Source organism: Macaca fascicularis, chromosome 2 (genome assembly GCF_037993035.2).
Source record: "Macaca fascicularis isolate 582-1 chromosome 2, T2T-MFA8v1.1".
NCBI lineage: Eukaryota > Metazoa > Chordata > Mammalia > Primates > Cercopithecidae > Macaca > Macaca fascicularis.
In genome coordinates, this window is record NC_088376.1 from 109,029,351 (window position 1) to 109,046,419 (window position 17,069).

Below are 17,069 nucleotides of genomic sequence, written 5' to 3' on the forward strand. Positions count from 1 at the left end.
AAATTTGCCATTCTGCCCAGGTGATACCCTGATACACACAGCTCAAACCAAGAGCCAGGCATAGATGTTTAAGACATAAGAAGGACTCCAACTTAACTGGTGCTCAGAGCAAAAGAAGAACACACCAGGGCATCTGCCCCTCTGCTTAGGAGAGGTCAGAGGGGGCCAGATCACTCATTAAAACATTTCAGTGTCTGTTATGAGCCACTCATTGCGTTGGAGGCTGGGAACACAAAAATGACCAACCTTGACAGAAAATTACAATTTGGAACACTAGGGGCTCTTACAGGATCTAGCTGCAGGGCACTGTGAAATCACAGGTACGAGTGTCCCATATAGCCTGAGGATGTCAGGGATATAGTTTCCCAGAGAGGGATGTCTAGGCTGATCTTTGAAGAGGAAGAGGGCTTGGCCAGGCAGAGAGAAAAACAGGCATCCTAACTAACTATAGGGCAGATAGACTGTGGAGTAAAAGGTGACGAGTGTGATGGAAGGGACTGGGGGAGGAACTATATGTGAGAAGGCTTAAGGAGGAAGGGGCTGGGTTATGAAAAGCTTCACGTGGCTTTCTATGGAATTTATATTTTTTACAAGACCCTATATATTCTGTTCCCACCACCTTTCTGATCATATGTCCTATCCCTCCCCTATCCCAATCACTCTGCTCCAACCACATTGGTCTCCTTGCCATTCCCCAGTCATGCTTCCACCTCAGGACGTTTGCACATGCTCTTCTCTCTGTTAAGAATGCTATCCCCCAGGAATATGTATGGCTTTCTTCTCTCTTCCCTCAAGTGTCTGCCTGATAGTATCACATAAGCAGAGAGACTATCTCTGATAAACTTGGACAATATAGTGTGCTGCTCTTGCTACCTACTCTGCTGTTCTCTGCCTTCTAACTCGGCTGTATTTTTCTTCTAGTATTTATTTTCTATCTTTCATCTTACCATCTACTAGAATGAAAGCTCCATGCGGGTGGGGACTTTGCTTTTTTATTTATTAGGATCTATTGAATAGTCTATTCCTTATGCCTAGAATAGTGTCTGATGCATAGCAGATGCTTAACAAAAATTTGTTAAATATGCAAGTGAATTTTGTTATAAAGAGAATGAGGAGCCATTGAAGGTATTTTATGTTGGAGAAGGATCCTCAAATGTGTATTTTAGTCAGCTCTCTGTGCCCTTAGGGTGGAGGATGAGGCCAGTCAGCCTGACCAGGAGGTTCCTAAAGTCATGTGTCTGGATTAAGGTAGAAAGCTTGGGGTGGAAAAGAGGGATGGCTTCCAAAGGCATTAAGTAGGAAGCATATTTGCCTGGCCTCAGTGCCTGTTTGAACATGGGAGCTGAGAGAGCAGGCAAATAATATTCCAGGTTATTGATTTGGGAATTGAGATGGGTGCTCCCGTAACTTAGATCAGAGGATGCTGGCGAAGAGTCAATTCAGGAAGAATGACAATGAATTCAGGTTCATGTACAGCATGCCAGGTTTGAAGTTCTTTGGCATGTCCCAGGGTAGATGTTTAGCAGGCAATTTGGATATTGCAGTTACTGGAGCCATTTGTGGGGTGAGATCACTAAGGGAGGATGTGTACCACAAAGATAGAGGAGTACTAAGAATGGAACTCCAGGGCATATCACCCCAGAAAGAATGGAGGAAGCATGAAACAGGAGGAAAGAGTGTCTAGAAGGTGGGAGTGGTCAGTAACATCCAATAACAATACAAGTAGGTGAAATAAGGACTGAACAGGTTCGATTGCATTTTGCACCTGGGAAGTTGCCAGTGGAGTGCTCAGTACAGGGAATGTAAATGAAAAATAGAGGCTGAATAAGGACTATTTGAAAGAGTAGGAACACTCTGGAAAGAGTAGCGCACTAAATGTGAAGAGAAAGAGACAAAAGTTGGGCAGCAACTGAAAGGGAAAGGAAGGTGATTTTAACAAAATTAGGTCTGGAAATTCTTCATGCTTTTAATTTTGAGATAAAGATTCATAAGTAGTGAATAGTAAGTGCAGAGAAGTCCCACAAACCCCTCACCCAGTGTCCCTAGTGGTTACAACTGTACATAATTACAGTACAATATCAGTAACAGGGATTTGACTTTGGCACAATGTGTGTGTGTAGTTCTAACTCATTTTTATCACATGTGTAGGTTCATATTTAATATAATCATCATTGTATTCAAATACCTTTTTTTTCAGAGACAGAGCCTTGCTCCGTCACCCAGGTTGGACTACAGTGGCATGATCAGAGCTCACTGCAGCCTCGAACTCCTGGATTCGAGCAATCCTCCTGCCTCAGCCTCCTGAGTAGCTGGGACTATAGGTGTGCGCCACCATGCTCAGCTAATTTTTATTTTTTTGTAGAGTTAGGGTCTCGATATGTTGCCCGGGATGGTCTTGAACTCCTGGCCTTAAGCAATGATCTTTCCACCTCAAATACAAAATTATTCCATTATCACAAATAGCTCTTTTTGCTACCCATTGACAATTACACCAGCACCTCCTCCCTCCCATCGTCTCTAACCTCTGAAAACCACTATTCTGTTTTCTATTTCTATAATTTTGTCATTGAGAATGTTATACAAATGGAATGATAAATCATATACTATTTTGAGATTGACTTTTCTTCACTCTGCATAATGCACTTGAGGCCCATTCAAGTTGTGTGTATCAGTAGCTCATTCCTTTGAATTGCTGAGTAGTAGTGTTTGGTATAGATGTACTACAATTTTTTCTCTAATCTATAGTTGAGGAACATTTGTGCTATTTTCTAGTTTGGGGTTATTACAAATAAACTATGAACAATGGCATACAACTTTTTGTGTGGACATAACTTTTTATTTTTCTGGGATAAATGCCCAGTGTTTCAATTGCTATATTATGAAGCATTTGCATGTTTAGTTTTCTAAGAAACTGCTAAATTGTTTTCCAGAGTTGTTGCACACCATTTTATAGTCCCACCAGCAATGTATGTGTGATCCAATTTCTCTGCATCCTGGCCAGCAGATATGTAGTGATATTTCATCAAGGTCTTAATTTACATTTTCCTAATGGCAAGTGACGTTGAACATCTTTTAATGTGCTTATTAGCTATCTTTATAACCTCTTCAGTGAAATATCTCTTTATGCCTTTTGTCCATTTTCTAATTGGATTGTTTGGGTTTTTTTTAATATTAAAATTTGAGAGGTGTTTGCATATTGAAAATAGAAGTGTTTCAGATATGTGGTGTGATGGTTAACACTGAGTGTCAACTTGATTGAAGGGTGCAAAGTATTCATCCTGGGTGTGTCTGTGAGGGTGTTGCCAAGGGGATTAACATTTGAGTCAGTGGGCTGCGGAAGGCAGAGCCACCCTTAATCTGGGTGGGCACCATCTAATCAGCTGCCAGTGAATATAAAGCAGGCAGAAAAATGTGAAAAGGCTAGACTCGCCTAGTCTCCCAGCCTACATCTTTTTCCCGTGCTGGATGCTTCCTGCCCTTGAACTTCAGACTCCAAGTTCTTCACCTTTGGGATTCGGACTGGCTTCCTTGCTCCTCAGCTTGCAGATGGCCTATTGTGGTACCTTGTGATTGTGTGAGTAAATACTACTTAATAAACATATATATATATAAACCTATTAGTTCTGTTCCTCTAGAGAACCCTGACTAATACATATGGTTTGCAAATTTTCTCTAGATCTGTATGTAGATTGATCTTGGGTTGAGGTTAATTTTTTGCCTATGGGTTGCTCCAGTACCATGTTGAAAAGACCATTCTTCCTCCATTGAATTGCTTTTATGTACCTGTAAAAGATAAGTTGGCTATATGAGGGGGCTTCAAAAAATTATAGAAAAATGAAATTAAAAGATAAAAAATTTACTAACTAAAGAAAAATGGGTGCCCTTTAAAGATTTGTTAAGATTTCAAAATAAAAAGAAGTCAGAAGGAGTCAAATCAGGACCATAAGGTGGATGCCCATTGATTTCCCATCAAAACTCTTGCAAAATTGGCCACATTTGATGGGGAGAATGTGCAGGAGCATTCTTGTGGTGGAAGCCTCTCTGGTGAAGCTTTCCTGAGTGTTTTTCTGCTAAAGCTTTTGTTAGAGTAGGTAGCTAGCCAGGCATGAGCAGGGCAGGGGAAGGCCCCCCAACACCAAGAATGTCAGGTGACCATAATTGCCAGGGAAAGGCAATTTCCCAATAGCTAAAACACCTGGAACTGGTGATCAGTGGCTTCCCATCAACATCTCAAAAATTAGGCGAGCATTAAGAGGCATAATTGTGGACTATGACCTTTGGTAGGCATTGCACTGGAAAAGGTAAGAATGCCTCAGGTGAGCATGCATATAATTCTAGTAAACACACTGTATATACTTGCTTCCAGGGTGTTTGCATGCCAGCGGCCCACCCTGAGGGAAGAATCATGGGAAAGGGGATGCATGACCCCAGAGGTATGCCAACATATAAATCCCAAGTCAAAAGGTCAAAGCCCACACTTTACCTCCAAAATGCCCTCTTGGCCCTCTTCCAAGCGTACTTTCCTTTCCTTTCATTTCTGCTCTAAAGCTTTTTAATAAACTTTCACTCCTGCTCTAAAACTTGCCACAGTCTCTTTTTTTCTGCCTTATGCCCCTTAGTCAAATTCTTTCTTTTGAGGAGGCAAGAACTGAGGTTGCTGCAAACCTCTATGAGTTTGCCACCAGTAACTTGGATAACTTCAACTGCTAATACTTTGGCTGACTTTCTCAAAAACACTTTCATAATAAACAGATGTTATCACTCTTTGGCCCTCTAGAACGTCAGCAAGCAAAATGCCTTGAGCATCCCAAAAAACTGTTGCCATGACCTTTGCTCTCCACTTTTGCTGTAACTGGACCACTTTCATCTCTTCGTAGCCATTGCTTTGATTGTGCTTTGTCTTCAGTAATATAGTGGTAAAGCCATGTTCCATCTCCTGTTACACAATTCTTCAAAGAAATGCTTCAGGATCTTGATCCCCCTTGTTTAAAGCTTTGCTCTTGTCTGCAGCTGATCTGGCTACAATGGTTTTGGCACCCATTGAGTGGAAAGTTTGCTCAACTTTAATTTTTCAGTCAGAATTGTGCAAGCTTCTAGGGGGAGATGGTGACAGATTACAGGAAGGTGGCGGGGGCAGTGAGTGGGGTTGGTAGGGGGATAAAATCCATGGTGAACAAAAGTTGTCTTGTTGTGCAGATATAACCTCTCAGGTAGCAGCTCTCAAGTAGCCTGAGGCCTCTCTGGGTGAGGTGTTGACCTTTGGTTTCTTTTCCAGAGAGAAGATCTTTCCTAGATCCATTTTTAGGCAAATACGGGGACCTCAGATAACCTCTGCTTGCATCCACTGTTTCCTGCTGTTTATCAATCAACATACCAAAGTCATACTTTGGGGGATTGTTTCCTGAGCTGCAACAAGTGTCATATTTGGGAATGTGTCACAGAACTAAATACGATCAGACAGTTTTAAGAAACTAAGATTGATTTTTATGGAGCCAAGGTTTACAAAGTTCTATTGGGCAAACTTGCCTCGTACTTGATTTATAGGTTCCCAGCCTCACAGATAAGAAAGAAAGGTCACTTCCTGGCCCAGGAAATTTTGGGAACCTCTAGAAGAGAGGAATTCACCCAAATCTCTAGGTACTATAGGTGGACAGATCTTGGCTTGGCTTCCTAGCCTTGAGAAGCTTTTAAAAGTTCAATCTGAGATTCCTTATAAAATGTTCCAGCAAAGCAAACTTAAAAAGGTTCAACTACCATTCTTGATGCACTTATTTAAAGAATCAGGCCAAATCTAATGAGATCAGACATACTTCATAATCAAGAATAATGTTACTTTGATCAGTGTGCAGGGAAGAGAGTTAAAAAAAAGTTTTTAAAAAGAAAATAAAGAATAATGTTACTTTGATTATCTTTGATTCAAAGCGCGAGTTACTGTACAGGGAAACTTTCTATTTCAGTAGAAAACCATAGCACCCCCTGTGGGTTATCAGAACACAGTTCTGTTCATCGTCTTTGCACTATTTTTCACCTCTTTGTAAACGATGTGCCTTTGTTATCTACCTGTAAATTGGACTAGATCCTGCCATCTTACACATTTTGCCCGGCTTTACCAAATTCTCAATTCTTTCAGTTTTCTTCAGTATCTGCCTACATTCCCCAAACTAATGTTTCCAGTATTTCTCCCACCTCCTGACGTAGTGTCACTAAGAACTAAAACTCTACTGCCCAGATCTTTAGAGGGCTCTCGGTTCTCTCATAGCTGGGCTTTTCCCCCAGCATCCAAAGTTGCTGGGGAGCTGAAGCTGAATGACTTGATGTAAACTTTGAAGGACTCGTCCCCACTGCTGATCACGGGTGGGCAGCCTTGGTGCCCGGAGCTGCTGCTATGTGAGCCACTCAGGAGGTTACTAAACTCCTGAGTCTTTAGATTGCTCCAGGAAATATCAGACAGTCTTACAGAAACCTCCCTAATGTCTATGCCATCACCAAAAACATTGAGGATGCAAACTAGGAAATCTGTCGGATTGCCACTGTCATCCTCACTCCACTATCTGATGATGCACCGAGCCCCATGTTTAAAAATTTTCTCTACTGGTTGCCCTCTGGACTGGGAAACTAGGTTATAGTCGGCTTCAATGATTATTCTTTGTTTCTCTGTTTCTCTTAATAGAAATGCCTTATGCTCATACCATCCAGAAAAGATCCTGTACTGTCAAGTCGCAATGAATGATTTCACTAGTACTACAACAGAAGTCTGCTGAAGCAAATTACATAGACTAGTTTGCTAAGCTCTTCAATGGAAAACATGGTTTCCCTAGAACAAAACAGGGGGCTAGCCAAGATGGTCTTAATATTTTCCCCAGCTGGACTAAACTTTACACACAGTTCTTTTTCCTGGCCATAGACCCTAACCTCCCTTTTCTTAAAGCATTCACTTTGGAAAACTAGTATTTGCAAATTATTTCACTGCCCACTTTGAAATGTAGAAAATCTTCTCCCAGTCTCCTGCCTGTTTTGCAACTCAGGAATGTATTTCTCAAGAACCTGAGAGTCATCTCTCTGAAATGTACTAATCAAGAAAGAGCGAGCCCCACCTCCTAGTCTCTGTGGGAAGGTGAAAGCCTAACTTGGATAAATACCACTTAGCAAATACAGATGATTTAGTAACATTGACCAAACTCCCAGCTTACATCCTCCAGCACTTTTTTGCTAGCCCATTCCAGCCTTAAAATTCTCTTGCTTTTTGTTTCAAAGGGGTTGAATTAAATCTGTCTTCCCTATTGTGACAGTATTGATCCCTGTTGGAATTGTCTTGAATAAAGCTTCCCCTGCCTGTTTATCTCCTTCTGGTGCATGATTTCTGACATCCTCCAGTCTGCTGTTGAGTTTGTCCACTGAGTTTAAAAAAAATTTTTGGATATTTTATTTTTAAGTTCTGAAATTTCCATATGCTTCCCATCACGGCTCACAGCAGCCTTGATCTCTCAGGCTCAAGTGTTCCTCCCACTTCAGCCTCCTAAGTAGCTGGGACTACAGGCATGCACCACCACACTCGGTTAATTTAAATTTCTTGTAGAGATGGGGGTCTCACTGTGTTGCCCAGGCTGATCTCAAACTCCTGGGCTCAAGGAATTCTCCTGCCTCAGCCTCCCACAGTGCTGAGATTATAGGCGTGAGCCCCTGCACCCAGCCTTTCCTGAGGCTTTCGTTTCTTTGCTGGGGCTTTCCATTTTTTTTCTTTTTTTCCAGGGTGCTTGTAATTGCTCATTGAAGCATTTTTATGATAATTGCTTAAAATCATTGCCAGATAGTTCTAATATCTCTTGGTGTAGCATCTATTGATTTCCATTCCCCCTTTTTTTTCATTTAGTTTGAGATATTCCTGGTCCTTAGTAAGATGAATGATTTTCAATTAAATCTTAGAATTTTGGTAGCTATAAATGCTTGCACTAGAAGAAATGAGAGATCTCAAATTAATAACCTAACTTTATACCTTAAAGAACTAGATAAAGAAGATCAAACTAAACCAAAAGCTAGAAGAAAGAAGGAAATCATAAAGATTAGAGCAGAGATAAATAAAAAAGAGAATAGAAAAACAATAGAGAAAATTAATAAAACCAAGAGTTGGTTTCTCAGAAAGATCAACAACAATCTTTGCTAGATTGGCAAAGATAAAAAAGAAAGAAGACTCTCAAATAACTAATATCAGAAATGAAAATGGAGACATTACTACTGATTTTAACAGAAATAACAGAGACCATAAGAAAGTACTATGAACAATTATATGCCAACAAATTGTATAACCTAGATGACATGGAAAAATTCCTAGGAACAGTTTCCATCCAACTGAATTGTGGAGAAATAGAAGATCTGAATAGACCTATAATGAGTAAGGAGATTAACTCAATAATCAAAAACCTCCTAACGAAGACAAGCCCCAGACAACTGGCTTAACTGGTGAGTTCTAATGACATTTAAAGAATTAATAGCAATCCTTCTCAAACTCTTTCAAAAAGTTGAAGAGGAAGGAACAGTTCTTAACTCATATTTGTGAAGCCAGATAAACATATGAAAAGAAAACTACAGACTGATATCCTTTATGACTATTGTTGCAAAACTCAACAAAACACTAACAAAATTCAGCAGCAAATTAAAAGGGTTATACACCATGACCAAGAAGGATTTATCCTTGAATGTAAGGGTGACTCAACACACAAAAATAAATCAAGGTAATACATGACATTGATAGAATGAGGAAAAAAGCATGAATGATCCTCTCAATTATTCAACATCTGACAAAATTCAACACCCTTTCATAATAAAAAACACTCAACAAAGTAGGAATAGAAGGAAAATACCTCAATATAATAGAGGTCATATGTGAAAGGAAACCCACAGCTAATATAGTACTCAATGGTGAAAGAATGAAATCTTTTTCTTTAAGATCAGGAATGAGACAAGGATGCCTGCTCTCACCACTTATGTTTAATGTTATATTCAATATAACATTAAGTGTTAGCCAGAGCAATTGGAATGAAAAAGAAATAAAAGGCAACCAAATCAGAAAGGAAGATGTAAAATTATCTCTGTTCACAGATGACACAATCATATACGCAGAAAATCCTAAAGATTCCACCAAAAACACCTGTTAGAACTAATACATGAATTCAGCAAAGTTGTAGGATACAAAACCAATACCCCAGAATTAGTTGAATTTCCATACACTAACAATGAACACCCTGAGAAAGAAATTAAGAACACAGTTCCATCTACAATAGCATCAAAAAGGCTGAAATACTTAGAAAATAAACTTAACCAAGGAGGTAAAAGACTTGTATATTGCAAACCACAAATACTGCTGAAATAAATTAAAGAAGTCACAAATAAATTGAAAGACATCCTGTGTTTATGGATTGGAAGACTTAGTATTGTTAACTACAAGTATTACAAAACAATCTACAGAGTCAATGCGATTTCTATCAAAATCCCAATGACTATTTTGTGGAAATAGAAAAGTTCATCCTAAAATTCATATGGACTCTCAAGGGGCCCCAAATAGCGCAAATAGAAATAAAAACAAGGCTGGAAGTCTCACGCTTCCTAATTCTAAAACTTACTACAAAGATATAGTAGTCAAAACAGAATGGTAATAGCATAAACACAGACATGTGGACAAACGGAATAGAATAGAGGGCCCACAATTAAACTCTCATAATTTTTGACAAGAGTGCCAAGGCTATTTGTTATAGACTAAATTATATTCCCTCAAAATTCATATGTTGCAATTCCAACCCCTGTTATCTTAGAATGTGACTACATTTGGAGAGAAAATCTTAGAGGTGGTTAGGTTAAAATGAGGCTGTTAGGATTGAGCCTTAATCTAATATGACTGGTGCCCTTATAAAAAAGAGGAACAGACACCAGGAGCATGTGTGTACAGAGGAATGACCAGGGGGAAAAGAAACAAGACATCAGCCATCTGCAAGCCAAGGAGAGAGGCCTCAGAGGAAACCAGCATCTTGATCTTTGATTTCCAGTCTGCTGAACTGTGAGGAAATACATCTCTGTTGTTTGAGTCACCAGCCTGTGGTATTTTGTTATGACAGCTCTAGGCAACTAATATACTGTTCAGTGGGGGGAAAGAATAGTCTTGTCAACAAATGGTCTTGGGAAAACTAGATATTATCCACATGCAGTGGAATAATGAAGTGGGGCCCCTGTGTTATACCATATACAAAAATTAACTCACAATGGATCGAAAACCTAAATGCAAGAGCTAATCTATAAAACTATTTGAAGAAAACAACTGGCCGGGCGCAGTGGCTAACACCTGTAATCCCAGCACTTTGGGAGGCAGAGGCGGGAGGATCACGAGGTCAGGAGATCAAGACCATCCTGGCTAACATGATGAAACCCCGCTTCTACTAAAAAAAATGCAAAAAATTAGCCGGGCATGGTGACGGGTGCCTGTAGTCCCAGCTACTTGGGAGGCTGAGGCAGCAGAATGGCGTGAACCCAGGAGGCAGAGCTTGCAGTGAGCCGAGATCAAACCACTGCACTCCAGCCTGGGCAACAGAGCGAGGCTCCATCTCAAAAACAAAAACAAAAATGAAAACAAACAAACAAAAAACAACAAAATAACCTGGTTCAAAATTGGTCAAAGGACTTAAATTGATATTTCTCCAAAGAAGAGATACAATGACCTGTAAGCCCATGAAGAGATGCTCAACATTACTAATCATTAGAGAAATGAAAAATCAAAACCACAAGAAAATACCACTTCACACCCAATAGTATGGCTTTTAGCAAAAAAGAAACACACACACACACACACACACACACACACACACACCAGAAAATAAGTGTTAGAGAGTATGTGAAGAATCTGGAACATTGCACACTGTTGTGGGATTGTAAAATGGTGCAGAGGCTAAGGAAAGCAGTATGACAGTTCCTCGAAAAATTAAAAATAGAATTTTCATGTGATCCAGCAATTCCAGTTCTGGGTATACACCCACAAGATTTGAAAGGAGGGACTCAAACAGATATTTGTACTCCCAAGTTTATAGTGCATTATTCGCAATAGCCAAAAGGTAGAAACAACCCAAATGTCCATAGACAGCTGGATGGATAAGCAAAATGTGGTATATAGGTACAATGGAATATTATTCAGCCTTAAGGAAATTCTGACACTTACTACAACATGGATGAACCTTGAAGACATTTCGCTAAGTGAAATAAGCCAGTCACAAAAAGAGGAATACTGTATGATTTCACCTATATAAGATAACAAGAATAGTGAAATTTATAGAAGCAGAAAGTAGAATAGTGGTTGCCAGGGGTTGGAGCGAGGGAAGAGTTAGTGCTTAACGGGTACAGAGTTTCAGTTTGGGAAGATGAAAAATTTCTAGAGATGGATGATAGTGACGGTTGCGTGACATAAAAGTGCTTAGTGCCTCTAAACTGTACCCTTAACATGGTTAAAATGGTAAATTTGATGAGATATATATATATATATTTTTTTAATTTTATTTTTTTAACTAGATTAAAAAACCTGGAAATTTGGGCATTACATATTATGAGACTTTGGAACTTTTTTAAACCTGCTGGCTTTGGAGGGGAAGGGAGCTGGCTTCGGAGGGGAAAGGAGGATGCTGCTGGGTTTGTACAAGGTAAAAGTTCCGTTCATGGCCCGAAATGGCAGAGCTGGTACTTGACACCATGGCTTCTAATGATAAATCTGGCTCTCTTGGATACCGAGGGCCAGCTGAAGTTAGACATCATGGATTTGTGTTTTCCCTACACCTGGATGAATTTCTCTAGCAGGTTGGGCACAAAACTAGAGAAATGGAATTGCGAGACAGGGCCAAGGTTGGGTTCTTCCAGGCAGGCATCTCAGAAGAGCATACCTGGAGTATGTTCAGGGAGTGCCCAGGAGTAATGAGGTCATACCCACCTCACATGTTGTCAATGGAGTGTACTGGTAAGGACTGAGGTAAGGACTATGTGACTTAATCAAGAATTAAGTGAAGACAGCAAGGGGATGATAATATTCAGGGGAAATGATAGGTCAAAATTTCTAGGGAATGCTTGATGGAGTGGAAACACAGGTGGGGGTGATGGTAAGGAGGATGGGCAAAAATAGAAACTATAGGCAGTTGTGGTTAGAGAAGGAGATACTAAAGATTTCTTGGTAAGGCAGATCCTGGAGGTGACAAGGTTTGTAGTGTGGGTAGCTGAAAGGTGGGGGAGGCAAAGGATTTGAGGTCAAGAAATGGAAGGGCAGAAAGGCAGTCACTTTCCCAAGATTACACCGGTAGTCACTGGGAGAGGTGGGACTCAAACCAGACTCAGAATCTAGAGAGGAGCTGGAAAACATGGGGCATGACCAAGGGAGCGAGGAGTGGTGGGGATGATGAGTGAGAAGGCTGGCCCAGGCAGCTCCCATGATGCTCGAAAGAGATGGGTGTTTGCATGCACAGCTTAGAAGGGAACTCAGTGTGAAAGAAGGATGCTGGCCTTACAGCAACAATATTCACTTGCAGAGTTTTTTGGTACCTCTGTGCGCTGTGCCTGGTGCTGGCGACATTGAAATAAAAGATACAGGTGCTGCCCACAGGAAACACACAGTCATTGCAGGAGGCAGGCACATAAGCCCATCTGCAAAATAGAATGATACTCTGATAACCGCTGTTGGAACAAGAAGCAAGGGAGTGGCCCTGGCTGGAGTGGTGAGGTCAGGGGCAGGAGGGACGTGATGCTTAGGCACCTTGTGCGAACTTCACAAAGTGGGCCTGATGGAGCAGGCGCAAGAGTAGGGTGGAAGGATACAACTGAGAAACAGTCTGGTGTATTCGGCTTGGTGTGGGGAGCACCAGGACCACATGTCAGGGGATGAGGGTAGGCAGGGCCCTCACTAGGTCATGTCTGCACCTTGGCCTGAGTGTCATAAGAGGGGAGTGACAGGGAACAATTTGCATTTTAGAAAACGTGAAAGGGCAGATGAAAAAAGTGAGCACAATGACTACAGTATAAAACGTATTACTAGGCCAGCACAAGTAAAAATGAACAGGTTCTTAGAGGAGGATTATGTTCTCATTCCTTTTCAGGAAGTTTCCTTTACCATGACTTTGTTTTTACACCAAAATGTGATTACCGTAAAAAGGGAACTATGGTTAATGTGAAAAGGGAACAAGCATGGAGTTACTAGAATCACATTTTCCGAACCGAAAAGGAGTCACAAGAAAACAACACAGAGAACCCTCACTCCATGTTCAGCATGAAGGAGAACTACATGCTCCAGGGAGGATTAGGGGACCAAGAACGTGGATAGGCTCTAACTGGGGCAGGCAGCAGGTGCGGATGGAGAAAAGTGAAGGACTCTGAGCCCCGTGGTGCCTACCTAAGAGTGAGCTAGACTCAGAAAGCCTGAGGGCCCTTCTAGATGAAAGGTGACTGATACAAAGCTTGATCCCAGATTGGATCTGCGTTATGGGAAGACAGCTCACCACAGACTATTTAAGGGCAATTGGCAAAATGTGGACATGGAATATGGACCAGACAACAGCATGAGATGAATGTTAAATTTCCTGATCCTTGTTCTGTGGCTATGTAAGACAATGTCCTTACTTTTAGAAAATACACATGGGGCATTTTGGGGAAGTTTTTAAGGGCATGGTATCTGTAACTTACTCTCAAGCAGTTCAGGAAAATAATATATAAATTAGATATGAAGAGAAGTGAGGAGAGGAGAATAACACAAATCGGGGCAAAATATTAACATTGGTGCATCTGGATAAGATGATCTTTGGACAGAGTTCTTTGAACTATTCTTGAAACATCTGCATAAAATTTGAAGTTATATCAAATTTGAAACTTACAAAGAAAAGGCTTAGGGTTAGATTCTGCTTGGGCTGGAACATAAACTCAAGGTGAGAATATAGCCAACTTTGTGAATGGAGCAACTGAACCAATACTGGGTTTTTTGTTTTCTTTAAAAATCATTCTCTGTGGAAGATCAACTTAAATCTATTCTGCCAATATTAATAATTGCTGACTAGCATGTAGTTTTATTTCACTATCATTTTAACGGTGTTTACTTTATATATTAATTTTTGGCCTAATTAATTGGAGGCTTCCAGAAGGATAATCCCCTGGAGTAACTTTCCTTGAGTGTCCCCCTTTTTGTTCTGCAAACGTATAGCATATGGCAGCAAGGAGGATCTCATTACTCTCAGGGAGGGTGCAGCACACAAGGGCAGTGTGTGGCCTGATGAAAGCTGCTTGTCCTGGGAGCTCTCAGCACACAGAACTTTAGTGGAAGGGAAACCATTTCACATCGGGAGCCGAAAACCTTGTTAGGGAAGGGACCGAAGATATTGAGTCGAGCAAATCTGGCAGGGTGGCTTATGGTGAGAGGAAAGGACTAAAGGACCAAGAGCAAAGGTAAATTCACCAGGGCAAAGGCAGTCTGAGCTAAATGCAAGAGCCTGAGCTTTGTTGTGTGTATGCAGGGAGATTATGGAATAGCACAGCCAGGACCAGCAGCCTCCTGGCCCAGCAACTATGGCGTGGGGCCATGCCCTGGGAACGATGGAGCTCCAGGCTTGCAGCATGTGTGAGCCAAAGGAGCTCCAGGTGGAGGCTGGTGGGTGGCACCTTGACAGTGATTTGGAGGGAGCCAGAGTAGTGAGGGTCTCGCCTCATCAGCAGGCAATTGTCTCTGGGGCTGCACCAGTCAAGGCTTCAACACTGACCATGTGAGGTCTCTAGAACAGAGCAGTGGTGGCCAGAGTATCCCCTTCCATTCTCTCCTAGCTTGTGTTTGGAAGAAGGACAAAAGCTTTTCAAGCCCTCAGTGTTCTGTTATTTGAAAAGGAGGCCTCAGGTGGGAGGCACTGGACACCATTCTTCTGGAACTATTAACTGATGAAACTTAAAAATATATATATTTGTACCCAGTGGTAGATAATCTCCAAATGTGGTCACCATCAGGTCCGAAGTCCTTTCCTGTATGCGTCAAGGGGTGGAGTGTATGTACCCTCCCCTCATGTCTGGATTTGCCTTGTACCTGCTTTGACCAAATGTGGAAGTGATATGCTGGGACATCCGAGCCCAGGTCTTAAGGCCTGGCAGATTCTGTTTTCTTCCTCCGGGGACATTCATTCTTGGTTGCTCCCTCTGGACCCCAGTGCTCTACTGTGAGAAGCCCAGTTTAGAGAGGCCAGGTGGTGGAGCGCTGAGGCCCTGACCAACAGCCTCAGCAGAGCTCCTGGTAGACACAGAACCATCTGACCAGCTCTGTGAGGGGGGCCAATCTGTACCTTCCAGCCCTGCAGCACCAGCCAAGACATACAAAGAAGAACCACTCAGTCAATCCACAGAATCATAACGAATGGCTTTGTTATTTTAAACCACTAAGTTTTAGGGTGGTTTTTAAAAAGTATTGATTGAGCTTCAAAATATATCCTAAACTAGTCAAGTGAATGAAGCAGAGATTTTGTATCTATATATCTATATATAGAGATATATATATATATCTCCTAATTGACCAGGTCAGGCAGTGGCTACTTCAGGCTTGGCTGACTGTGCCTGAACCTCTTTATTCAGCCCACAAAGACTGAGGACACCTCCGATGGCTGTTCCCCCATCTATAGCTTCCTAAACCTTGGCCCAGGGACTCAGACGTGTCAGTGCTGGAAAGAGCCATAGGGGCCACTTAGTCCAATGACTTCATGTTGTCAATGGATAAACTGAGCCCAGAGAGGGAAGATGACCTGCTCAGGTTACAGAGCTGGTAGTGAAGCTGGATCAAGACTAGGTCTTCTGAAACTACCCAGTTCCTTTTTCCCCTGTCATAATTAGGTTCGCCTGTGTCGACTGCTTTCTACATGCTGTGCACCCTGTGCATTCTCCCTGTGAACCCTCCCTGAAGCTCTGCATCCTCTATGGTCAATACTGTGGCCCATACCCACTTTCCAAAGAGGAAACCAGGGCTGAGAGGAGGTGAAGTAGATGCCCAAAGTCACGAGCTGGGAAAAGTGGAGCTGGACTTTGAATTCAAGGTTAAGAAAAGGGGCTCCAGTGTTGGCAACACCCTCCACTGCCCTTTCCTTCATCACAAGGTGGGCTCAGAGTTCTGGATGTAGTTTTACCTTCCTGGTGTACCTTTGGATACGTTAGTTTGCTGCTGTGAGGTGAAATGGGAGAGACTGCTCCATGACCCATGATTGCCGGTCAATATGAACACTCTTATAATATGAGGTGCTGTGTAGATGTTCACTCATAACTCATGTTTAATTACATTGGTTTTATAGTGAGATTTAAAGAGAGATCTCCTTCTGCCTTTTCTCCTTTTTCAGTGTAAACATAGCACAATTTAAAGAGAGGAGTTGTCACTACAGCTCTGTCGAAGCCCCTCATTGGAGTGTGTGGATTCAAATGCACTCTGACTTCTGGCACAGCTCATGCTTAAAATGTCCCCACGGGAGAAAGGAGGAAGATTGTCCTGGTGTTTCTTTGCCGAGGAGGGACCTGGAGAACTGAAGTCTTGATTCGCCTGTTTCGGGTGACTCCTTGGGCTGTTGGGGCTGCCTCGTGCAGCCTAGGATAGTGGAGGTCCCCAAAGACCCCCGCCTCCAGGCTTGGGGGGTTCACAGCCCTACCCAGAAATACTTCTGAGTTTCCCCTTTCTGTGCTACATGTATTTCAGACTCCCTCACTCACTAAAATTCTCTGACCCTCTTCCTGCCCCCACTATCAGCAAATGACCTTGTCACCTATTTTACCAAGAAAATAGAAGGTGTCAGGATAAAACACTCTTAGCTTCTTGCCAGAAATCCTCCCACTTCATCTGCACTCTCAGCCCTCCTGGGCTTGTTCTCACTGACACATGGTAAAGGTGAATCCCATCCACCCCGGCTCCCCTCCACAATGACTTTGCTCCATCAGCTGTGCCTATCTTCTCTCTCTCCCTCTCCATAACTCACATCTTCCCCATTGAACACAATCCTTCTCTTGATCCCTCCAGCTGCTGCCCTGTTGCTCCCCTGTCTTCACAACTAAACTTC

General features: G+C 42.0%; 1 protein-coding gene across 5 annotated transcripts in view; it reads left to right on the forward strand.

The window, feature by feature from the left end:
• The first annotated feature begins 3,241 nt into the window (after window positions 1-3,241).
• The window catches only part of CCR3 (C-C motif chemokine receptor 3), a 141,504-nt gene continuing 127,676 nt past the window's right edge, over window positions 3,242-17,069 (forward strand). For all 5 annotated transcript variants that reach the window (XR_012431824.1, XM_074033764.1, XM_065540495.2 and 2 more), the window contains exon 1: window positions 3,242-3,574. The gene's annotated coding sequence lies outside the window, so the exon portion shown is untranslated. The remainder of the gene's footprint in view (window positions 3,575-17,069) is intronic.